This window comes from Malaclemys terrapin, chromosome 15 (genome assembly GCF_027887155.1).
Source record: "Malaclemys terrapin pileata isolate rMalTer1 chromosome 15, rMalTer1.hap1, whole genome shotgun sequence".
Taxonomy (NCBI): Eukaryota; Metazoa; Chordata; order Testudines; family Emydidae; genus Malaclemys; species Malaclemys terrapin.
In genome coordinates, this window is record NC_071519.1 from 9,941,699 (window position 1) to 9,967,887 (window position 26,189).

A 26,189-nucleotide genomic window follows, 5' to 3' on the forward strand; every position below is an offset into this window, starting at 1 on the left:
AAAGGAAAAGCAATCGAAGTAGCAGCTGCCACGGACATTGTGGAAAGCTGTCGCTGATCGCTCCAGCCTGGTAGCACTCCGGGAAACGCAACTGGAGGATTACAAATTGCAGTGGGATACAGTTAAGGATAATTTGGCTCAGTAGAAGGCATCACAGACTGCAACAGGCAAAACCAGGAGAGCGTCAGCAACTGAAAGTAGAAAACCTGGACGGGGGAAGTATCTACATTGCAATCGAAGCTGGGGGATGCTCAGGCGGCTGTCAGAACGGTGTTGCAAGAAAATAATGATTGGGCCCGGACAAAGAGTGAACACGCAGTCTGCAGGCAGCGAACTGAGGGGCCTCCCTACATAGGGGGTTGGGAGCACCTGGGCAGACCATTGGGGATGAGGGAGGGGAGCCCCCCCCATGATGGAGAAGGGGAGTTCATTGGGGGGGGGAGTCCCTCCCGGGGGGTGTCATAGTTGTGGTGTGACTACCCATTTGGGCAGCTAGGAGTACCTGTAAGATGGGAGATGGAAAGCCAGGAGCTCATGAACAGTACTGGGAGCAAGTGACCGTTTTAAGAAAGGGAGACACTTGAGTAACACATGTGGAAGCACATCAGAAACCAGGGAGCGAGGAAGGATTTTGGAATAACAGGGCAGATGTGTTAGCCAAACAAGCGGCCTTGTTAACACAAGGCAAGGAAGAGGAGGTAGTTGAAGCAGTAACCAGAGCACGAAAGCAGGTGACAAGCCCAGAGACGTTGGATCTACCAGCCCTACAGGACGAGGACGATGAAATTGAATGATTACTGTCGGAAAAAGCAATTATAGGAAAATGGCATGTACATAAAGACCCTGGAGGGGTAGTGTGGGTCAGTGAGCGTGGCTCAGACCTTGGGGAACAGCCTAAAAGCTGTGGGCCTGGTTACAAATAGATTATATTGGACCCCTATCAGTCACCTGCGAAATAACAAGTATTGTTTGGTAATTGTCGATCCCTTTACAAAATGGATAGAAGCCATCCCACTAAAAACCAACACAGCTTTGACTACAGCCCTGCAATCGTTTAATGTAGTGTTTAGCCAGTGGGGGCTGCCCAAAGAAATCGATTCAGACCAAGGCCCACACTTTGTTGAGGAAACTCTGCAGGAAATGTGTAAATTATTAAGCATTTAGCAAAGGTTCCATATTGCGGGCCACCCCCAGTCCTCAGGACAAGTGGCACAAACTAACCACACTCTAAAGGATGCTTTAAGAAAAATGGTAAAAGAAAATGGAAAAGATTGGGATGAAAAACTGCCTATGATTCTAATGGCCTTAAGGTCGAGTCACGGTTATACACCCTTTGTAGCAGTGACGGGAAGGGACATGAGAACACCCAAACAATGGTGGCCAGATGTAGATATTCCAGATGGGTGGCAACCCGAAGTGCTAAAAATGACCAATGGATCCAGTCCCTTTTAGAGGCATTAACAGAAACCCACAAGAAAAGAGCAGAACAATTGGGCTTTAATGTAAAAAAGGTGGATAAAAGGCTGAGCCGTGTAAAAAAGCCTATTTAGTGGGAGGTTGGAAAGCAGGGGCTGTATCGAAAATTTGCAGAACAAGATCGTTCTTTGGGTATGAAATGGGAAGGCCCAGTAAACACTGGGAAAAAGCCAGCCCAGCAGTATACCAGGGACAAATCTGGTCATAGAGGTGAAACAAGCCAAAGTTAAAATGGTTCCATTCTTCCATGGAAAGGGGATTTCAAGCAGTAACCTCAAATTAGCCCCACCAAGGGGGGGTTAGAAAAATGTTTATTTTGTCTTTCAGAGTTCCAAGGAAAGGCTGGAACCAGTAGAAGAGCACAAGTAACCTGGGCACTGTAATGAAGAAGCTTCTGTCACAACTGTGTGTGTTTTATGTTATGTGTTGTTTGCTAGCCAACCCTATTCACTGGCCTGTCAACATCCATGCAGTAAACGTATGGAGAAATGATTTCTGGATGATGGTCCAATGTTGTGTTAATCCATCCGTATTCAGTCACACCAGCTGTTGCTTGTGTTGGGAAAAGGGGTTTACTCATATGTACATAAGGGGTGGGCAGCATGGTTGAAATGATGGTATATTGAAAAATCCATTAAAAAAAGGACTTCAAGGGGTGTACTGGAAACTGGTTTGGGTGGAACTGGATTAGGAGTTGGAGTACTGGATGCTGCAAACATAGCGGTATTGGCAAACAAACTAAGTTATGTTACAGCTGAAATACAAGTATTGGGCAAGTCCATTAGTACATCCTTGTCAAAATTAGGAACGGGGCAATTTTCTAAAAATACTGCCAGTATGGGAATAGCACGGTGAAAAGGGTTTGTTACTTTTAGCAGGAACTATGAAATCGATACAAAGAAAATGTCCTTAGCGTTAGCCTGTGCACAGGCCCAGGAAATAAGTCAGGAATTGGTCATTCAAATAATCCAGGAAGGCATGCGAGGAAATTTTCCTTTGGAAATAAAAAAATTGCTGTGGAAAAATGTTACAGAAGTGGAGAGACCATTAATGGCCTGGTGGAAGTTGTTAAGCTTTATACTTAATAAGGAGCAAATGGTTCTATCAGCATATATAACTGTACACCCCATCTCACTATTGATACATATCTGGTGGTACCTGTTGGAATCCAGCTAACAAAAACTTTGGTTATGCGATTCCGCTGATCATCATGCCTGGTCATATAAAGAAAACCAAGAATGGAAAACCATTGACATATTTCAGTGTGTGGCCCATGAAAATTTGGGATGTGTGTGAGGATCAAAATTTACAAGAAAAAGATGAATGTTTCTATGTGAAAGGTAAAGGAACCCAAAGTTGTATATTTGATATCTTCACTGAATGAAAGTCTGCTGTTATGTATGCAGGAAGGGGAGGTGTTTGTGTTAGGAGTCATTGTCCCGTGGCAGTAGAAGATGATCATGAAGTGTATTTTATTAGAGCTATCCTTTCATCACAGTTAACTCACGCGATTAACTCAAAAAATGAATCATGATTAAACAAATGAATTGCCGTTTTAATGGCACTGTTAAACAATAATAGAATACCAATTGAAATGTATTATAAATATTTTTGGATGTTTTTCTACGTTTTCAAATATATTGGTTTCAATTACAACACAGAATACAAAGTGTACAGTGCTCACTTTATAGTATTTTTTTATTACAAATATTTGCACTGTAAAAAGATAAAAGAAATAGCATTTTTCAATTCACCTCAAAGAAGTACCGTTGTGCAATCTCTTTATTGTAAAAGTGCAACTTAGGTCTTGTTGCCACTTACCGTGAATCGATGCTGCAGTGATTGATTTACTGGGGGTTGATTTAGTGGGTCTAGTGAAGACCCGCTAAATCGATCGCCGATCGCTCTCCCGTCAACTCCGGTACTCCACCGGAACGAGAAGCATAAGGTAAGTTGACGGGAGAGTTTTTCCCGTCGACTCAGTGTGGTGTAGACCCCGCAGTAAGTCGACCTAAGATGCATCAACTACAGCTATGTGAATAACTTAGCTGCGTAACAAATAGTTGCATAACATAGGTCGACTTAACCCTGTAGTGTAGACCTGCCCTTACAAATGTAGATTTTTTTTGTTTTGTTTTTGAGTTCAGTTATGTAACAATGTAAAACTAGAGCCTACAAGTCCACAGTCCTACTTCTAGGTCAGCAAATTGCTAAGACAAGTTTGTTTACATTTACGGGAGATAATGCTGCCCACTTCTTTACAATGTCACCTGAAAGTGAGAACAGCTGTTGTAGCTGGCATTGGAAGATATTTACGTGCCAGATACACTAAATATTCGTATGCCCCTTCATGCTTTGGTCATGATTCCAGAGGACCAAGCTACCACCACTAGGGGGGTGGATTACCTACACTGAAGGGGGGGGGGAAATTATCTTACTCTTTAACCCATAACTTCATCTTTAATGTCCTTTTCATTGGTTTATCCCATGGGGCTAGCCTGGTGGCTTGCTTTATTATATCCTACCTTTATTTATTGGTTTGTTGTTTGTCTTACTATATTTGGCTTATATTTTTGTATAGGACTATTCCGTGATGTTTGGCTGTAACGCAAGGATCCTACAGATCTGTATTCTGTGTTGGCTTGTGACCTTTGGCACAGATAACGGGCCTAACAGTTACCCTTTGAGATTTTGGGCAATGAAACACGTTTAACTAAGACATTTGGGACTTAACGGTAACCACAAGGTACACCACCAGAACATGGAGGTAACGACCAGAGACTGGTTTGAGCAACAGGTTTCAAGCTAGTTGGTATTAATATGTATGAATATATTCGACTACAGGATAAGTGCACCCGAATATTATGGGGGTGAGGAAATTAGATTTAGGCATGGAAGATTGGGCACGGGCATGAATATTGCCCAGAAGAGGGCAAACCACCGAGTGGAAGCAGCTCTCACTAGCTTTTTCCAGCTCTTGGCTTTTTCATCTTTATCTTTGGAGTCTTTTAGCTGTTAATTTAGCCACTCAGCAGCTGACCCTTCAGCTCTATTATTCACCATCAATGTCGAGGGTTGAGGAACCTGGACCATCGGACTCATTTGGCATTGCCAGAGATGAGACTGGTCCTTTGTCTCTTACCACCGGGTCCCCATGGAAGGGAGTGAGTGTGCTAATACAGGAAGCTTTTATAAAATGATACCACAGTACCCCCAGAATGGTGGTATTTCCTTATGATGTTGTGGTTTGGAGCTTTGAGACCTTTTCCATTTATTTTAATAAAAGTCCCTAAGGCTCTGTTTTGTCCTCAGCGTGAGTGTTCTTGCCACAGCCCCCGAGGGTCCTTGCAAGATATTGAACTCACCACGTTTGATTCTGTGTAGCCTGATTCTGGGATGAAAACCTTCTGCTCAGATCAATTGGCAAGTCTATAACAATAATATACAGCCCTCTAAAACCCAGGCAACATTGGTGACAATAACTAAGGCTCCGTTTTAGTCACGGGTATTTTTAGTAAAAGTCATGGACGGGTCACGGGCCGTAAACAAAAATTCACGGGCCGTGACCTTGTCCATGACTTTTACTAAAAATACCCACCCTGACTAAAACTTGGGTGGGGATGCAGTGGTCCGGGGCGCCGCAGGTGCTGGGGGAGGGGGTCGAGGTGACCTGGGCTCCCCTCTGGTGCTGGGGAAGAGGGAGGCCAGGCTGTGGCGCATGGCCCGGGACCCCCACCGGTACTAGGGAGTGGGGGGCCTGGCCGCAGCGTGGGGCGGGGACCCAGCTAGTGCTGGGGGGGCCCTATATCCATCTCCACGTCCCTGCAGCTCCTAGGCAGCAGAGGCAGGGGTCAGGGCAGGAGCGCCTGCCACAAGCGCCAGCTGCTGCAGCTCCCATTGGCTAGGAACCGCAGCCAATGGGAGCAGCAGAGGTGGGGCCTGCGGGCGCGCGGCGTGAAGACCTCCCCACCCCTCTCTCGCCCCCCCAAACCCTTGCCCCTAGCCCCCTCCAACACACCCAAACTGCCCTGGGCCAGCACCAACTGCTGCAGAAGTCATGGAAAGTCACGGAATCCGTGACCTCCATGACATATTCACAGCCTCCACAATCACACATGTCATATACGTCCGTTTTCTTTCAATCCTCATTGCCACCAAGTGAAACCGTGAGCCAAGTTGTGGTTTGTCACAACATAGGAGCCTCCCACGTCTGCGAGTTCAGATTTCTGGATTTTTTGCCATATGCATTGATGGGAAGGGGTCTCCTATATGGGAATGTTTGCATCGTGCAAAAAACAAAAAACAAAAAACCCTCTCTTGCATAGGCGCCGACGTCTCCTCCTTTCCCTGGGTGCTCGATCCCTTCGCCTCTGCCCCCAGCCCTGCCCTGATTCCACCCCTCCCACGAGGTCCCGCCCCTGCCCTGCCTCTTCCCCTGAGCGTGCCATGTTCCCACTCCTCCCCTTCCCTCCCAGAGCTTGTGAACGTTGCCAAACGCCTGTTTGGCGGCAGCCGGGTGGGAAGTGCTGGGAGGTAGGTGGAGGAGCAGGGATGTGGCATGCTCGGGGTGGGAGTAGGCAGTGAGGAGGGGCGCTTAGCTGCCAGTGGGTGCAGAGCACCCACTAATTTTTCCCCAGGGGTGCGTCAGCCCTGGAGCACCCACAGAGTCAGCGCCTATGCTCGCTTGTATTTCCACATTTTTTAATCTTTCAAAGTAGGAGGAGGTAGAGGAGAAGAGATCCAAATGCATAAAACACAAGAAAAACTAAGGTTTGATCTACCCTACCGTCCTATATCGGTATCGCAACATTGGTCATGGGTGTGAAAAATCTACGACCTAGTTCTACAGAACTAACCCGCCGCATAGACAATGCCAGGTTGGTAGGAGAGCTCCTGCTGGCAGAGCTGATGCCCCTCAGGGAGGTGGATTAACAAAGCCAACAGGAGAGCTATCTTCCTTCAGGAGAGCTATCTTCCTTCAGCTTAGAGCGTCTTCATTGAAGCCCCATAGTGGTTACTCTTGGGGGAATTCGGCACCAAAACATTAAAAATTCTGTGCACAATATTTGAAAATTCTGCATAGTTTATTTGTCAAAATAGCACAATATAATCATGCCAGTTACAATTAGTTTGGGAATTTATTTCAAAATATCTGTCAACAAGGATGTGTCTAACAATACAGACCAATAATAATAATAATTCTGGTCATTATTTTTTTCAAATCGATTCCTTACTAGGCATATTAATGTGGAACTTTGTGCAAGTCATTTACATTACAATACAGAACGGTATTTCCTGCACCTGTCAGAAGCCATGAAAAGGCTTGGGTGAGTCAGGGGTAACAGAGGAGCAGAGGGAGAAGGAAGGAGCCTAGGAGTGAACCTGTCCCTGCACCCCCACCATCCTCACGGGTCTCTGCGGCTCCCCTCCTCCATCCCTAGGCTCAACGCTGTCACCCCATTAGCTCCTAAGCTCATACACCAGCCTGTCCTCCCCACTAGCCCTTCTGAACCTGTGACCCCTTGGCAGCCCTGTGTGCCCCCACTCTGTCCTAACCTGGCTCCGCGAGCAGGGGGCTGTGATGAACTTCTACTCCTGGGGCAATTCTGCAAGACTGGGCATAGAATTTTTGTATTTTCCCGCATAAAATACATTTTCCCTAAGAAGTGCTGCAGTTCCATCTTTTGCCCACCAGAGACCACGGTGGCGCTAAAGCATCTGGCGCCACAGCTGCGTCTGGTGGAGAAAAGGCAGAACTACAGCATATCTTAGGCATCATGATTTTTAGGCAGGAAAATACAAAATTATGCGAGACAGATGAATTCTGTGTCTCCGTGGAGGCGCAGAATTCCCCCAGGAATAAGTGGTGCCACTCCACCAATGCAGCATTTTAAAGCATAGACAAGCTTTGTGAGTCAAAAACAGAGAATCAGGACTCAATATTAATGCATCCTAGAGCCTGAAATTGGAGCCGGACACATTCAATCCCCTGTTTGGTTGCCATTTCCAGAGCATGAAAGTCCTTTTTACTCACTCAGGCAGCCAGTCTGGGAGCCACAGGGAAGGGATATCCTCCAAAGGACTCTCTCTCTCTTTGCCTCATGAAATTTTGAATCCAAACAGTGAAGGATGATTGTTCTCTATCTAACCATGACATCTTTTGGGCCTGTAACCCGTGATACTGAACGAAGGAGTGGTGTTCTAAAAACAATTTCCCTTGGGCCATTGGTCACCATAGCTACCTTTACAGGGTGAAAACCAAGAATTGGGTGCGTACTATTCCTACGCCAGTTCTTTCCAAACCCTTGGCCTTGGTTAGGGTAAATTTACACTTCTCTGAAGTAGAATCCTTTACCAAACCACTCAAAATCTCAGCAGTGTTAGTGAAGAATCACTTTCCTAAACATGCCCAGTGTTTCTTTCATTTGGTGGCGCAGATCTAGGCTAGGGACTAGATACAGGCCTGGATCGGGATCGCTGTAACTTACCAGAGGTGGAGTTTGTATTAAAAAATAGCTATTTTTCCTGCTACTATTTCATTTTCAACACTGATCTCATTTTATACACCTTTGCCTCACCTACAAAGAGAAAATTCAACAATAAACCACTTCTATTTCCTCCACATTTGCATCATAAAGGGCAAATTAGGATTAGCTAGGAGATATCTTCTGTAAGGCCTGGGTTACAAATGCTTTGGGAACCAACTACATGAACATTTTGCCTACTGCCAAGTAACTTACCGTGGAATTCTCTCCCCAGATCATCCGAACCAATAGTAAATTAAACACTAGAACTGCACTGGGATCATCTGCACTTCCTTCAGTTAGTTGCACAGTTTGGGGTTCTGCTGTTGTTCACCATTTCTGAGCGGAGATTGCAAATCACCGCTCTTCCTTTGTTAGCATGTCCAGTAAATTGGAGCGTTCTCTCCTACTGACTGAACTGCACTTGAATTTTCTCCATGTCATCATGGAGGGGTGGGGGAAAAGCCAAACTCGAGTGAGAAATGATTTTAGCAAACAGTCATTTGTCTCAAAGTCTCCAATAAATCTGAGCAATATCCTGTCAACCTAAACTAATCACCACTTGGGTGACCAAACAGCCTTCAGGAAACAGAGCAACCCACATCTCAGAGAAGTAGACAACATGAAAATGAAAGAGTCAAGCGAAATTCCAGAGCAGGTTACATCTGATGACTCTGAATCAGACAAGAGATTCTCCCATCATGTTATCCACCTATCAATTCAAACCTGCTTCACTCAGCACTGTTATTATTTAGCAAAGTTTTAGCATCCTCATATAGGGGGGAAAAACAGTCAAACTTCCCAGAAGTGGCTTTACCAGTAGATGGAATTTAAACTCCAAATAGTCACACTGTATGGGGAGATTTTGATGGGTCAGTACCAATAGTGTAAAATTGATGATCATACTTTTGTTGCTAACCGCAGTCAAAACTTGTGGTCCTTTTTGAGAAAGTGCAGCTTAGCATAGAATCATAGTATATCAGGGTTGGAAGGGACCTCAAGTGGTCATCTAGTCCAACTCCCTGCTCAAAGCAGGACCAATCCCCAACTAAATCATCCCAGCCAGGGCTTTGTCAAGCCTGACCTTAAAAACCTCTAAGGAAGGAGATTCCACCATCTCCCTAGGGAACCCATTCCATGCATGACTAAGCCAGGAAGGAAGGGAGCCTCTGGCTCAAACTTTGCCCACACCTAGGTCCCTCCCTGATGAAATCTCTGCTTGACGTGATGGGGCCTGTGTTTTAGGAGAAAAGCAAGAAGCCTGTCTACATTTGCCCTCTCAGATGTGTCTGTCTCCTGAAGTCTTTTCCAACCCTGATCTTCTATGATTCCATAAAGAAGATAACCTCTGCATGGCTGAGACGGAAGGTTAGAGTTCTGGAGCGATGGGGAAGGAGGGGATCCCTCCTACACATCCCATATCCTTTTCTTCCCACCTCTGCTCCTGCTCTTCATTATATTAACATTTATTTGAATGAGAAAAATGGTTGGAAAAACAACTACTGTTCAGCGCAACCCCGGGCATTGTGAGAACGGGAAATGAGACAATCTGTCCTCAAAGGCGTACTTGGTGATTCAAACAACAACTTTGCAGGGATAGGAAGAGTAAAAATGTGATTCTCCAGGTTTGTTTAGACTAGGAAATGTGACAGCGGTTAGGTCAAGAGGAAATGTTCTAGATCACCCCAGCCTGTATACATGGCTTTACAGCAAGAATATTTGTGTTTTTAGATCCGAAAAGCTAAGGCAAACTAGCTAACTCCATGGAGACCATGGTGATAAAGACCGAGTAGATTTTACCTCCATGTAGCTAGCTGAGGTCATACCCATGTCCTCCACCTGAAGTGATGGACATTCCTGGTAGGAAGGACACATACTTCCATGACTCATAGGACAATGGAGTTGATAGAAAGGACCATGGGATTCAGCCCAAAGAAGGTTGAGCTGAAAGGCAGCTCGCCTGGAGGAGCTGAGGGGCTATGGTGATGCAAACGGTGCAAGCTGCATTTAAGGTCACCATGTCGGAATTAGCAAAAGCCCTTTTTTTTTTAAGTTGACAGTTCTAGACAAGGGTTTCATGGTGTTGTTCCCCTTTACAATTTCTCTGATGATAGATGAGGCATCCGAGTTCTGAGTGAAGCTTTTCCCGCACTCGTAATTTTCTTGGGGTCTCTCTCACATGTGGATTCTGTAATGTGTAATGAGGGCTGAGCGGTCAGTAAAGCTTTTTCTCACACTCACTGCATTCATAGGTTCTCACCCCTGTGTGGATTCTCTGATGCGTAGTAAGGTCTGAGTGAATCTTTTCCCACACTCACAGCACCGAGAGGATCTCTCTCTGGTGTGGATTTTCTTATGATAAAAAATGGCTGATCCCTGAGTAAAGCTATTTCCACACTCACCGCATTCATAAATGCTCTCCTTTGTGGGTTCGTTGATGTCTAATGAGGTATGAGCTCTGAGTGAACCTTTTCCCGCACTCACAGCATTCATAGGGTCTCTCTCCCACATGGATTCTCTGGTGCGTAATAAGGCTTGAGATTTGAGTGAAGCTTTTCCCACACTCACAGCATTCATAAGGTCTCTCCCCCGTGTGGATTCTCTCATGTCTAATAAGGTCTGAGCTCTGAATAAAGGTTTTCCCGCACTCACAGCATTCATAGGGTCTCTCCCCTGTATGGGTTCTCTGATGTGTGACCAGTTTTGAGCTCTGAGTGAAGGTTTTCCCACACTCACAGCATTCATATGGTCTCTCCCCCGTATGGATTCTCTGATGTTTAAGAAGGGCTGAGCTGTCAATGAAGTTTGTCCCACACTCACATTCATAGGGTCTCTCTCCTGTGTGGATTCTTTGATGAGTAATAAGGTTTGAGCTCCGAGTGAAGCTTTTCCCGCACTCGCAGCATACGTAGGGTCTCTCTCCCGTGTGGATTCTTTGATGTTTAAGAAGGGCTGAGCTATCAGTGAAGTTTTTCCCACACTCACAACATTCGTAGGGTCTCTCCCCTGTGTGGATTCTCTGATGAGTAATAAGGTTTGAGCTCCGAGTGAAGCTTTTCCCGCACTCACAGCATACATAGGGCCTCTCCCCTGTATGGATTCTCTGATGTGTATGAAGGCTTGCTTGCTGAGTGAAGCTTTTCCCACACTCACAGCATTCATAGGGTCTCTCTTCCATGTGGATTCTTTGATGTTTAAGAAGGGCCGAGCTGTCAGTGAAGTTTGTCCCACACTCACTGCATTCATAGGGTCTTTCTCCCGTGTGGATTTTCTGATGCGTAAAAAGGTTTGATCTCCGAGTGAAGCGTTTCCCACACTCGCAGCATTCATAGGGTCTCTCCCCTGTGTGGATTCTCTGATGCGTAATAAGTTTTAAGCTCTGAGTGAAACTTTTCCCACAGTCATGGCATTTGTAGGGTCTCTCTTTCATGTGAATTATCTCATGTCTAACAAGGCCTGAGTGGTAATTGAAATGTTTCCCGCACTCAGTGCATGTATTTTTTCCCTTTCCCCTGAGTATTTTCTGCTGGGTTACTGTTTCTTTGAGGTCCTGGTGAGTTCCCCACCCATTCATGGGTTTACACACATTCGTCCCTTTCTGGTTTCCCCGTTCGCTCTCCGGCCTCTCCTGACTCTCCCAGGCTTTTCGCTGCTCATGAGTCCTGGACACTTTCCCTTTGGATCTTTGTGATAATCCCCCATTTGGTTCCACTTGCTCCGCATCTTCTTGCTGGGGGTTCTGCTCCTCGTTCTCACTCACCATCCCATCCCCTGTTGGGAGACAGAGAGAAATCTCAGGAAAAGGGAAGGGCAAACCAAAATCAGAGCTAGAGAGAGAGAAAATAAAAATCAGGATTTGAATTCTTGGAAGAGACCTCAGGAGGTCATCTAGTCCAACCCCCTGCTCAAAGCAAGGCCAACCTCCAGACAGATTTTTGCTCCAGATCTCTAAATGGCCCCCTTAGGGATTGAACTCACAACCCTGGGTTTAAGAGGCCAATGCTCAAACCACTGAGCTATCCCTCCCCAAATGTGGCCCTTCTATGGGAGAGAGGAAAAGATCAATTCTGCCTCAACGTCCCACCCAAACTCTCAGTGAGAAGGGAGGGAGTATTTCCAGGTGGCATGAGTGATCTGTACCCTGAAGATACGACACCTGCTGAGGAGACTCCTGAACTTAGAAAGTCCTCGTGGTCTTTGTGGGGAATCCCAGCTCTTTCCTCCAGACACTTACAGATTCCGAGTTTGTTTAATGTCTCCTCGCCAATGTAGGGGACTGTAAGCATCTGGACTCACCCCTGTGGCGCCTCCTGCGGGTCACTCAGGGAATTAGCTCAATTTCCAGCCCAGAGCGCCCTCTGCAGGCCAGTGATCCACCTTACCGCTGGCTCCCATGTCCCTCCCAGGACCCCAGGTGCCCCATTTGTCTGGGGCGCTGCCCCCTGGCAGTAACCCCTCAGTCTTACGGTCCCCCCTCCCCGGGGACCCCCCACCCACTATCCCCACCTCGCCTCAGTATACGGCTACTGCCAGTCATCGTCCAGCCCCCGCGCCCTGAGGCAGGCTGCAGTACCAGCCGACTCATCACTGGCAAGGTTGGGTTTGGACCTGCTGCCTTGGCCTACCGCTGGGCTGCCCTCTGCAACCCCCAGTACCCCTTGGCCTTCTGCTAGGCCACAGCCTGGGGCTTTCCAAGCAGGAGCTCCCCAGCTCCTCTGCCTGTCCCCAGCCCTGCTCCACTCAGGTCCCTGCAGCCACGTCCCTCCATCTCTCTGAATGCATTGAGAGGCTGTGTCTGCCCCTGGCTTCCCTGCCTTTATAGGGCCAGCAGAGGCCTGATTAGGGCGTGGCCCAGCTGCGGCTGCTTCCCCAATCAGCCTTGTAGCTTTTCCCCTGCCCCAGCCCTCTCCCAGGGCTGTCTTTAAACCCCTCTGGGCAGGAGCAGGCAACCACCCCGCTACAGGGACTCTAAGGACCTCTCTTTCCTTTGACCTCTGGACATCTGGGGCCTTTGTTCCAGGATGGAAATCACATCAAGTTTGTAAAGTGGAAAGAAAAGGGACAGAAAACAAGTGAGATCAAGTGAATTTATAGGTTTATATATTAATTGAACCACAGTCCACTGTAGATCAGTAAAATCCCAGGCTCAGCTCCCCAGGTACTCAAAGGTACACAACACTCTGCAGGGATGGAGCTGGTAGGAAGCCCTGCCAAACCCCTCCCCCCAAGTAACAGTGGCCCCCACTCCTCCAGCACCCGCAGCACCCCCAGACTGGCCCCCGGCCAAGTTTTAATCACTGCGGGTATTTTTAATAAAAGTCATGGTCAGGTCACGGGCGCGGGAATTTTTGTTTCAGGCCTGTGACCTGTCCATGACTTTTACTAAAAATACCCGTGACTAAAATGGAGCCTTAGTTATTATGAAGAGGCTCCTAAAACATAAAGAAGGTAAATCCATGCCCCAGAAAATGAAGTCTCCAGACAGAGGGCAAGTCACCCTGGCACTGCTTCTTGCTGACAGAGAAGTCCAGAGACAACGAGAGAGTCCTGGTGAAGCTGGGAACAGTAAGCATGGGCTGGTGGGGTTCAGTGGAGAAAGGGAACAGGAAGGGCAGGGACATCACTGAATGCAGGATCTCAGCAGTGTCAGGAAAGAATTAGAGAATCTAGTGAGTCGGATGTGATGGGTGGGAGTATGAAAATCCCTGGGTGTGGAGATGTGATGGGGCATACAGGCCCCGCACTGGACAAGAAGGAGTTAACCCCACACTCTGGGCTGAGGAAGCTACGCCCCCTCGCCCCTACTGGGCATGCTCCAAGTGCTGTCTCGGTATAAAAGGGAGCCGCCCAGCTCATTCTGGGCTGACCGTGGCAGAGGAAGGACACACGCTGCTGGCTCCAGCCCGGGAGCAGCCAAAGCCGCAGACTATAGGAGCTGGAGATGCTGAGATCCAGACAGACACCTGGATACCTGCGGATGCCATGTGGAGGCCGGAGTCACCAGAGGTAGCGCAGCCTGTGGAAGCCGGAGACCCCAAAGACATCAAGGACACAGCATCAGGGGATATGGTAGGAAGAAGCCCAGGGGTACTAGGCAGTTGACTGGTTATTGACCCGGCTTTTGAGTCGCTGTGTTTCGGCTTGCCACTACCAGGGCCCTGGACTGGGACCCGATGGAGCGGGAGAGTCCGGGTCCCTCTACCCTGGCCGCCACCCTCCCTCCTTGGTGGTGGCCCACTTCCTGACTGTAGCCGCTAGGCTGCATAGCCCTGCTGAGGAGGGCTGTTTTATGGACGCTGACCACTAGGCCATACAGACCAAGGGAGAGGGCACCCATATTGACTGCAGTCATTGGGCTGTACCACTCTGACATCAAGGGCAACCACATTGACTCTGGCCATTGGGCCGTACTGCCCTGAGGCTAAGGGCAGGCAGGCGGACTTAACTGCAGGGCCATGGCACCCTCGCCCCGCCCCAAAGATGGACGGGGCGTACAGGGCCTGTGAGACGTAATGAAGAACGCGGGCACCGATCGGCTTCCGCTGAAAGGCCCCGCATTCGAGACAGCTGGCGAGTGAACAACCCCTTTGTCCTGACTAGCAGTCGCTCCGACCTGAGAGGGACTAGTTCCTAAAATGGCGGCTGGAAAACCAGCAGCAACAGGTGACCTAGTAACAGCAGTTCCAGACTCCACGACTACAGCAGGTTGTTGCCCAACAACAACACAGGATACAGGAGCTGGCCGCACAACGAGAACAGTTGCTCAAGCAGATGGCGGCCCTGATGCAACCAACGGGATCACCCTGGCCGCTGGGCCGAGGCCGTCGAGTTGACGGAAGACTATTTGACAGCCAAGAGGGTAGAACTGCGACCCTGGAAACCCGAGAGCCCAGACAAGAGGGATGGCCCAGCTGGGACGGGAAGGGGGCCCAGTTGCCCCAACCAGGGGACCCACAACACATGCCCCTGATGCCACCTTGTTGGTGTCACTAGACATAGCTACCAGGTAACTCGGGAGAATGGAAGGCCAGAAGTGCCAATAAAGCTCTTCTGCTCTGGGTCTAGGTGAGCCACAGTAACTTCATCTTGTGAACATTACCCAGCCTAAAGTGCTGACAGCCTAAAAAGCAGAATATGTAATGGTCAGCTTTTCTAGCAGACAGCTGCTGTTTTGCTCGCTCACAAACACTGTAGTAATAAGTGCGGGGGAAAGTAGGCGGGGGAAAGACTGCGTGCGCATGAATCTACAAGGCCAAAAGATAAGCAGGCGAAGGAAAAGTTTCTAACGTGCACAATGTGTACCTGCTGTGACTGTTGTTTGGAAGGGAGGGGGAGGGGTAAAATAGACAAAGGCTTACACAGAAACAGCTTGGAGTATAAAAAAGAAAATTTGTTTGTATGTGCTGCGCTTGATTTGAGACATGATGGTCTCCTAGTGCCTATTCAGAGATCTCGAATAAATTTGCTTTGTTTCTCCACCTCGGTGTCTTCATTAATGCAAAGCACACCGGGCAACGGACCCTGTTGCTCCCTCGGGCCTTCTCTAGGCCGGCAACAACCTGCTAATCTGAACCCCAACTGAAGATGGCCAGCCAGCCAACCTACAGCCCAGAGAGAGGAGGATCTGTTAGGGTGATCCGGGGGCTGAGAGGAACCAAAACCGCTGCTATGAATGTGGCCAGGAGGGGCACTTTCAGCGAGACTGCCCCTATATGGACCGTAGTTATGGGCAGCTGTGCATAGCCAGCCCTCAGGCTCGGAAAACAGGTCCAGAGAAACTCCTGACCCCCTTAGGACTTGATGGGATCTCCACAACAGCCTTGGTAGACTCTGGTTGCAGCCAGACACTTATCCGGGCTGGCCTGGTACCAAACCTCACACCGGCAGGGACTGAGATACATCTCTAGTGTATCCACGGGGACATATGGCCATATCCGACTGCCTGGGTAAGTCTGAAAACTACCCACCATGACGAGGTCCTCCAGGTGGATGTGGCTGCCAAAATTGGCCTACCCTGTGGTCCTGGGAGGGGACTGGCTGGGGTTCCAGGAGATCCTGTGTGAATACGGTTGTCAACCCGCAGGAGAGGGAAGAACGGGCTAGCAAGGAGGGGATGACTTGGGCACCCCTCAGCCCAACCCAGGAAACTGACTATCCGACCCCACCGAGACTTCAGGTGACCCATACCCTGATGCGGAGACCTCCCCCGTGAAGGATGCCCACGTGGAGCTGGAGTGTGATGGGAACTCATCAGGGAATTGATGGAGGACCCCACCTTCAGCTGAGCCTGGGACCAGGTTACGAACCCAAACCAGGAAGGAGGCGACGCTCCATGACTACCGCAGATACCCCAGTTTTTCTGGCCGGGTATACACTGGGAGGTAAAAGACTACTGTGCATCCTGTCCTGAATGCCAGTGTGCTGGACTAAAGCGGGTACCCAGGGCACCCCTTATCTCCCTCCCAGGGATCGGGGTACCTTTCAAACACATCGGCATGGACCTCATGGGACCACTGGGGAAGAATAAGGTGGGAAACTGTTACATTCTAGTGGTACCCGGAGGCCATCCCCTTGCATGCAGCCCCAGCTCTCAACATTGCCACAGAACTCATGAAGATTTTCGCCAGGGTTGGGACAACACGGGAAATCCTGACAGACCTGGGGCACCGATCTATCCTTGCGGCTTCTGGCTGAGCCGTGTCGTGTACTGAACTGCCTGAGCACTCAGGACCTCAGTGTATCACCCCCCAAACTGACGGGCGAGTGGAGAGGTTTAATGGACCCCTCAAGGTGATGCTGTGCAAGTTTGTGGGAAAACAACCCTTGACACTTGGACATGTTACTCCCAGTCTTGCTGTTTGCCATTTCTCCAAGACTGGGTTCTCCCGCTTCGAACTCTATGGGAGGCAACCCCAGGGCATCCGCGACCTCCTAAAGGAGGACTGGGAGGAGCAAGAAACTCCAGTCATGGGGTCAGCGGGATACATGTTAGAACCACGTGAACAGCTCCGCACCTGGGGGGCCTTTGCCCAGGAGAATCCGCTGCAGCCTTAGGGGTACAATAAGGAGACCAAGCTAAGCAGCTTTGAACCTGGGGACTGAGTCCTACTTGTATTGCCCTCTGCGGAGTCCAAACTCTCGGCCAAGTGGCAGGGCCCCTTTGAGGTTGCACGACACCATAAACGACAAGATCCGGATGCCCAGGCAGCAAAAAGAGGAACGCACATATCACGTCAACCTGTCAAAAGCCTGGAAGGCTAGAGAAGCCTTGTTCATCGCCCCCTATCCCCTGGAACCAAGGCAAATCGGGCTCTGAGCTGGAAGGTGATTGTTTGGGGGAAAGAGACAGAGCCAAGGGAACCCTGCTGGGGCGTCTGAAGAAGTTAGGTCTTCCAGGGGATGGTAGGCCTTTTAGTAAGACAGGCAGGTGTGACGGCTGTTATTTTAAAATCTTTTTTTTTTCTTATCCTTTTTTTCCTACTCCAAAATAAACACGGCTAGGGGTTGAAGATGCCTGGTCTGTCACTGTCCAGCCCTGATCCCAGACGGACGAAGGGATCTGCACTCAGCCTGATTTGCTGGGCAAGTAAAGGTTCAGACGTAAGTTCTTGTTGCCTAGGGCCCGGTGTCGGAACTGCAGAATTCCATGCCAGGAGAGGGAAAACCCTGCGGCCTGACATCTGAGGGGGGCACTCAGAGAGACCAGGAAGGGGACAGGATGCAGCTAGCCCTGTCACTCATGATGACACCTACTCCCCTTCCTCCGACTGCCCCCACCTCCTGGGACCCCAGAAGCAATTGCTCCCCTCCGCTTTCATTGTCTGCAGGCCTCTTTGCTACCTGTTCTCCAAAATCTCCCATTTCGCAACCACTTTCCACCTGATGCTCCCACTGTCCGGAGTGTTCTTTGCTTTGGACTCCCACCGCGCAGAAGTAAGAGTGGCAATGCACCATATACCAGACCATTCTGCGCTGCTGCTGGTGGCGGCGTTGCCTTCAGAGCTGGGCCCCCGGCCAGCAGCCGCCGTTCTCCGGCCGCCCGGATCTGAAGGCAAAAACCGGAGAGAACCGCTAAGTTACAAGAAATTTGTCACATCCTGTGATTTGGGAAAAAAAAAATTAACTTCAAAATGCTCTAAAGAACAACAGATCTGTCTGTACATTGTAAAAAATGCCCCTTGATAGAGCAGATAAGTTCTATCGGGCTGGTTTAATACAACGCCATGAGAAACGATCATTTATAGATCAGCTTTCCTTCGGGCTGGTCTGTTGTTGCTTTCAAATAACTCTGCAAACGAACACAATCAAAATGTCGTTCACCCATTTCGTTTTTGTATTTGTAAATTAAAAAAAAAAAAAAAAGAGTAAGTCATTTAAAAGAGAAGTATACTCTGTCACATATTCCAGTAAAATGTGATGGGCATTGCATCATCTACTACAAGTATTTTCACTATCCATAGCTGTAAAATTGGAGTCTCACGAGATTAAGGCTTAAAAAACGTATTCACAATAACCAGTCAAACAGAACACAGAACACACAGTGCTTGCTTCGCCAGGGTTATGTTGTTAAACTGGGAGGAGTGGTAGATACACTGGAGGGTAGGGATAGGATACAGAGGGACCTAGACAAATTAGAGGATGGGGCCAAAAGAAACCTGATGAGGTTCAACAAGGACAAGTGCAGAGTCCTGCACTTAGGATGGAAGAATCCCATGCACTGCTACAGACTAGGGACCGAATGGCTAGGTAGCAGTTCTGCAGAAAAGGACCTAGGGGTTACAGTGGCCGAGAAGCTGGATATGAGTTGACAGTGTGCCCTTGTTGCCAAGAAGGCTAACGGCATTTTGGGCTGTATAAGTAGGGGCATTGCCAGCAGATCGAGGGACGTGATCATTCCCCTCTATTCGACATTGGTGAGGCCTCATCTGGAGTACTGCGTCCTGTTTTGGGCCCCACACTACAAGAAGGATGTGGAAAAATTGGAAAGAGTCCAGTGGAGGGCAACAAAGAAGATTAGGGGCCTGGAGCACATGACTTATGAGGAGAGGCTGAGGGAACTGGGATTGTTTAGTCTGCAGAAGAGAAGAATGAGGGGGGATTTGACAGCTGCTTTCAACTACCTGAAAGGGGGTTCCAAAGAGGATGGAGCTCGGCTGTTCTCAGTGGTGGCAGATGACAGAACAAGGAGCAATGGTCTCAAGTTGCAGTGGGGGAGGTCTAGGTTGGATATTAGGAAACACTTTTTCACTAGGAGGGTGGTGAAGCACTGGAATGGGTTCCCTAGGGAGGTGGTGGAATCTCCTTCCTTAGAGGTTTTTAAGGCCTGGCTTGACAAAGCCCTGGCTGGGATGATTTAGGAGGGATTGGTCCTGCTTTGAGCAGTGGGGTTGGACTAGATACCTCCTGAGGTCCCTTCCAATCCTGATATTCTATGATTCTATAACTGTATAAGTTAGCAACTTCTACATTAGCTAAAAAATAAAAAGCAATAACAAAAATATCTAAACAAGTGCGAACACCACCACAAGTGCGAAATGTTGGACTTGAAAAATACAGTTAAATAGCAGACAGTGTCCTTACAAAAATAATAATTTGATTAGGCTAATCAATATTGCAAAAGTTGATCCCAGTGCTTATTCTGAAAAAATTACCTTTATTAGGAATTAATTTGTTGACAACCCAGACATTCTAGCTTTAACACACACAGAATCATAGAAGATCAGGGTTGGAAGGGACCTCAGGAGGTCATCTGGTCCAGCCCCCTGCTCAAAGCAGGACTAACACCAACTAAATCATCCCATCTCCATGTCTGTCTCAGAATTGGCAAGAAAACACACTTTCTCTCTCACAACTTGTGCGATATATAGACAACAGGAGCCTGGCCTGGTGATTGTACTTCAGGATACAAAGACTGAAGTATGGGAGAACATAGACGTGTTCTTTATTCCTCTCACCAGCAGCAGAACATTAAAATGTTGGCAGACAAATCTACGCCGATATAGAGCGGCTCCAAAACTCTGGACCGCCGAGCTGGGGTCAGATCCTGCAACCTTCATGTGTTCAAAGCGTCTGCGTCGGGACTCCTTACAAGGATCAAATCTTTGGCTCCTGTGGACAGGTTTCCCAAGAATAAAGCAAGGGAAGGCATGAACCCAGGCAGATGGAAGGGGAGATGGACCCATCTTGGGCTAGTGCAGAGAAGCGGAGCGTGCAGCCATTGATAAAATTTGAGTGTGATTTCCAGGCATTTAAGCTGAGACGTAGGTCTGAAATTATTTGCAAAATACAAAATCGGAATAATGAATAATGCCTCCTGCACCCCTTATCCCTCCTGAGTCTGCTAAGCCCTTCTGCACCCCCTTCTCCCCTAAACCCCTCTGCACCCACATGGGGAAACTGCCCTCGATGCATGAAGCACCTGTCCTTGCTGCTGTGCCCCCCAGCGCCCCCTAGGAGGGCACAGAGGAATATTCGGAGGGGTGGGGGAAGAAACACCACCACCCACTCTGTGCATTCGCCCCTCTGAACGTTCCTCCGTGCGGACAAAACCAGGAGAAACCTGGGCGCCTCCCCATGCATCACCTCTGTCACCAACACCTAAAGCCGGCCTTGCCTGGGCGATAGCTAACTGGAAGCCCTGTCTGTTTATAACCCGGTCCCTCTGTCCCAAGATGTCCCCATGCTCTGCATCTCTTGGCTCACAGTCATCACAAATCGACGCCCGGTCGTTGGGTAGTCCATTGTCTCTCCGGGGCGCTCCATTCATATATGGACAGTTCTCTATAGTGTATCCACGTCAATCTGGAAAGGCCTACCTTACGCCAACAGGTTTCAGAGTGTTCGCCGTGTTAGTCTGTATCAACAAAAACAACGAGGCGTCCTTGTGGCACCTTAGAGACTAACCAATTCATTGGGGCATAAGCTTTCATGGGCTAAAACCCACTTCATCGGATGCATGCAGTGGAAAAGACAGTAGGAAGATACAGTGGCTGGGTCGTTACACAAACTAAAAACTATTTCCCCAGGCTAATTTTTCCCCTACTGTTACTCACACCTTCTTGTCAACAGTTAGGAATGGGCCACCCTGATTATCACTACAAAAGTTTTTTTTTTCTCCTGCTGATAATAACCCACCTTAATTGATTAGTCTCGTTAGAGTTGGTATGGCAACCTCCATTTTTTCATGTTCTCTGTGTATCATAGAATCATAGACTTTAAGGTCAGAAGAGATCATTATGATCGTCTAGTCTGACCTCCTGCACAACGCAGGCCACAGAATCTCACCCACCCACTCCTGTATCAAACCTGTGTCTGAGGCCATTGAAGTCCTCAAATCGTGGTTTAAAGAGTTCAAGGTGCAGAGAATCCTCCAGGAAGTGACCCGTGCCCCACGCTGCAGAGGAAGGTGAAACCCCCCCAGGGCCTCTGCCAATCTGCCCTGGAGGAAAATTCCTTCCTGACCCCAAATATGGCGATCAGCTAAACCCTGAGCATGTGGGCAAGACTCACCATCCAGACACCCAGGAAAGAATTCTCTGTAGTAACTCAAATCCCACCCCATCTAACATCCCATCACAGGCCATTGGGCATATTTACCGCTCATAGTCAAACACCAATTAATTGCCAAAATCAGGCTATCCCATCATACCATCCCCTCCATAAACTTATCAAGCTTAGTCTTGAAGCCGGATGTGTCTTTTGCCCCCACTGCTCCTCTTGGGAGGCTGTTCCAGAACTTCACTCCTCTGATGGTTAGAAACCTTCGTCTAATTTCAAGTCTATGAAGTGGGCTGTAGCCCACAAAAGCTTATGCCCAAATACATTTGTTAGTCTCTAAGGTGCCACAAATACTCCTCGTTCTTCTTACTCCAACAGACATTCAATCCCCTGGCCCAGAGGAGGAATTAACGCCTTCACACCCAGTGGGTAACAAAGCAAAATGAGACAGGAAGTTGTGTCATACATATTGTTCATTGAAAAAATAATAGTAATTAAGAATGCCCACATTCTCCACAGGGAGATATGGTCAAAGTGAAGGGCTAGGATCATAAATCGTAAAATCCAGGTCTGAAAAGGACATCAAGAGGGCATCTTGGCTGACAACCCTGAGGATCGAATATAAGTAGAGTATTATCCCTGACGGGTGTTTGTCTGACCTATTCTTAAAAACCTCCAGTGACAGGAATTCCACAACCTCTCCTGCTAATCTATTCCCATACGCATCTATTCTTGCAGTTGGAAAGATTTTCCTAATATCCAACATAAACCTGTCCCTTGCTGCAGACGATGCTGAATTCCTTCTTCTCCTACCTTCAGTGGACATGAATCATAGAATATCAGGGTTGGAAGGGACCTCAGGAGGTATCTAGTCCAAACCCCTGCTCAAAGCAGGACCAATCCCCAACTAAATCATCCTAGCCAGGGCTTTGTCAAGCCTGACCTTAAAAACCTCATGGCGAACACTTCATGCCCATCCTGTTTATAAACAACCTTTGCATATTTCAAGACAGTTCTCAGGTCTCCCCCTCCAGGGGCAGAGGTTCCCCGGATTCTCCTTCTTCCCCTTTTTTCCTAAAATACAACCCCCACCCCTTAAAACACCTGGCTCCTATAACACATTCTTGCACACAGCTGGGGTTGAAACTATGGTTCTAATTATCCTCTGACTGATCATCTAATTATCCTCTGACTGATCCCAATCACTTGCCATTTCTCTCAGCTAGTACACGGCACAGACTGCCTCCACGGGGAACAGTATAGCAAAAGTTAATAACTGAGGAGTTTGGCATTTCAGATCGGCATAAGGAAAAGTGAGGAGTCAGAGATCGAAAGCCACATGAAGTGTGCATGAAAAGCCGCAAGACTAAGGCGTTTTCTCAGCAGCCACAATGTTTCCAGTCGTCTACGATCACAATAATTGTTTGGCTCGAGAGAACATGCCGGGGCTGTTGAACCTGGCACCCATGCATTTGAGGATAGATATTTCAGCCCGACCACTGATATCTTTCAGACAATGCATTCGGCATTTTTCTTGCATCCTGCAGGAGTTTCTCTTGGAAGTTTTTGCCCTCGGATACCAACATTTCTGGATTCAGAAAAATATTTGAAAGTCCTCGAAAATATACACACAGACTCTGACCTAGTCTGCTCTTATACCTCTGTTGATAAGGGCTGTGAAAAATCCCCCTCCCACCATCCAACATTACTATTCTGGCAAAAGCTTGAGTGTAGACACAGGTAGAGTAGAAAAAGCATCAATTAAAAAACAAAAATCAAGGAAATTAAATGCCCATAAACTAAGTTAAAGGAAAGTCAAGTTGCTCAGTGCGGTCTCATGCCTTTCACCATAGGGACAAGGCTAAACGTAAACTCCGGGAAACCAGAAAATGAAGCGTTCAAATATATACCACCCTCACAGTGTAACCTTAACTCTGACCCTCCCCCTCTTCACACACACACACACACACACACACACACACACACACACACACACACACACACACACACACACACAACTCCTGAGAGTAAGAGCCACTGGGAATGGTTTTGTAAGTGTGGTGCAAAGGTTAACAAACGACCACAGGAATTGGAGACTTCCTTTCTTGAAGTCTTCATGTCAAGACGGGAAGCCCTTCTGGAAGATGATTTAGTCCCACACCAGGTATTCAGCTCAGTACAGCAGTAACTGGATGAAATTCTATGGCCTGTTATATAGGTCAGACTAGACGCCGAATCATCTCTTCCGGCACTAAAATCTATGACTCTATAATAGACATGAGGAAGGACTAAGAGAACGTGCCATTGTCTGCGTTGTGCTCTAGATGGGAATACCAGCATTTATCCACAAGCCCTGCAGCTGTGTGCACTGGGTCAGGTGTAGCTGCAACTGGATGGTGGGGAGATTATTTGGAGCAGTTGGCAGAGCTGTGACTATGATATAAAGGGAGGCGCATGTGAACCCCGAGGGACCATATCTGCCCCATTTCCGTGCTGAGCGTAGTAGGTTGTGTCAGGATAGGTCTGGTAGCACACATGCTAATGCTCTGCAGTGTTTCGTGAGGGGTAAGTGAAGATGACGCCTCAGGAGGATTCCTGCGGGAGAGGGTAAAGGGGTGGCGTCATTCTGCACGTCGGAGCTGGTTCCTGTGGAGCAGAGTCAGGGTTTGAGTGCAGGCCGGGGGCAGGCAGCTTCTGTTTGCTATGCCGGAAAGAAACCCAAATATTATCTGAGCAAAGGGAAGAGGTTCAACGTTGCGCTGTACTGCTCCCGGGCTCCATTCCCAGAGCATTCTGTAGCAGGGGAGGGGAAAGGGCTAGTATGTGTGTCACTGGCATGTCGGGGTGTTGCTGAAACAGGACAGAGTAAAGGTTACATTGTGGTTGCATGAACCTTCTCTCTTCATTTCCTCTTCCAAGAACCGAGGGGACGGGGATCCTTACCCAGCGAGGTCACATTCTCATAGTTCTCCTGCATGACAGCTCTGTAGAGGGCTCTCTGAGTGGGGTCCAGCAGAGCCCACTCTTCCCTGGTGAAATACACAGCCACCTCCTCGAAGGTCACCGGCCCCTGAAAGAGCAAGAGTCCCACACTCAGCACCTGCTGCCCCATTCACAGCCCCACTATTCATGGGGGAGAGGAGCCAATCAAATGGGAACTCTGAGTGGATCACAGTCAACAGAGTCCCACCCCCACCCAGCTCAGAGCATCCAGGAAACACCAGGGTGAGGGGATGAAGAGAGAATCCCTTCGCTTTCCCAGCAGATCCATCACACACCTACTAGCCACAGACTGATACAGGAGATGGAGCCCCCAACCCCCAAAGCCCTATGGTAGGAATCCCAACCCCCTCCTCATTGAGAGCAGCTGGATGTGAGGGGCCGGGGCATCTGATTTAGTGGGGATTGGTCCTGCTTTGAGCAGGGGGTGGTACTAGATGACCCCCTGAGGTCCCTTCCAACCCTGATCTTCTATGATCTTCCCGACGCCTCCCTGGTGGGTGCCCCCTTCATATCTCACAGGGGGTTTGTTTCCTGTTTCACAAATTGGGAATTCCCACTAAAACCCCCGGGGTCTGTCCCAGCAGGCTTGTCCCACCCCGTCCCCCTCCCTTTCTCCGCCTTGTAGGTTTCCTCCCCTTCCCGCCTCCAGACACAACTGCCCAAAAGCTCCCACCTCCTGAGTATTTACTGCCCTTCTCCTTCCAGCGGGAACCCGTCCGCATTCCCCCCATTGATCCCTTCCTTCGCTGGCTTCGCTGCAGCCATTTCTCTTCCCTATTTCATGGTCGCATGGAGCGAAACATGAACTGTACTCTGCACCACCGAGACATTTCTAACCCCTCCCAGGGACAGAATCAAATGCTAGAAAAGAGCAGAATCGAAGGAGCCTCTTTGGTGGGATACCCCTGACACTGTCCCCAGGGCAGCACACACCTGCAGCAGGGGGAAACAGAGCGTGTCAGGGGCTAGTTTTTCCTCTCTCTGCTCTGCTCCTCACCTTGTGGGCAGGAACATGACTGTGCCCAGGGATGGTGCAGTAGGTGTCAGACGATCTGGCAATCTCCCTCACTAATTTCTCCTTCCACATCCCATTCTTTGGGGGCTTGCTCTCTCCTGTGACTGGCCCCACTCCGCCTGTGCTGGGAAGGGGGATCCCAGTCAGGAAGACATAGGTTACCAGAAGCAAGTTATTGGACGCCATATGGGAGAAATTGAAGGGCCTGGGTGAAGCAGGTCAGATGAGATGACCTAATAATCCCTTCTTGCCTTAATATATGGAGATAGACCTATCTCATAGAGCCGGAAGGGACCCTGAAAGGTCATTGAGTCCAGCCCTCTGCCTTCTCTAGGCAGGACCAAGTACTGATTTTGATTTTGCCCAAGATCCCTAAGTGGCCCCCTCAAGGATTGAACTCACAACCCTGGGTTTAGCAGGCCAATGCTCAAACCACTGAGCTATCCCTCCCCCCAGATGCTGGCAGCAGCTCTGGGGCTCACAGACATATAGGGAGTGGAGATGAGACGTGGCCAACTGTGCAGACTGTCGCTTTTCTGCCCGGCCCCAGCGCTTTCCCAGAGCTCTCTCATCACTTGGAGTTTCTAGGTCAGGAGTTACTGTCAGCAGAGCCTGGGGCCAGTCCTAGCCGGAGAAAGTCCCCACCTTGGCTGGGCTTAGCGGGAGCTTTAATG

The 26,189-nt window shown here is 48.8% G+C and overlaps 1 pseudogene; it reads right to left on the minus strand.

Annotated features, from left to right (window-relative positions):
* Positions 1 to 25,577, minus strand: part of LOC128822965 (zinc finger protein 850-like) — a 95,100-nt pseudogene extending 69,523 nt beyond the window's left edge.
* Between the last annotated feature and the right edge of the window lie 612 nt (positions 25,578 to 26,189).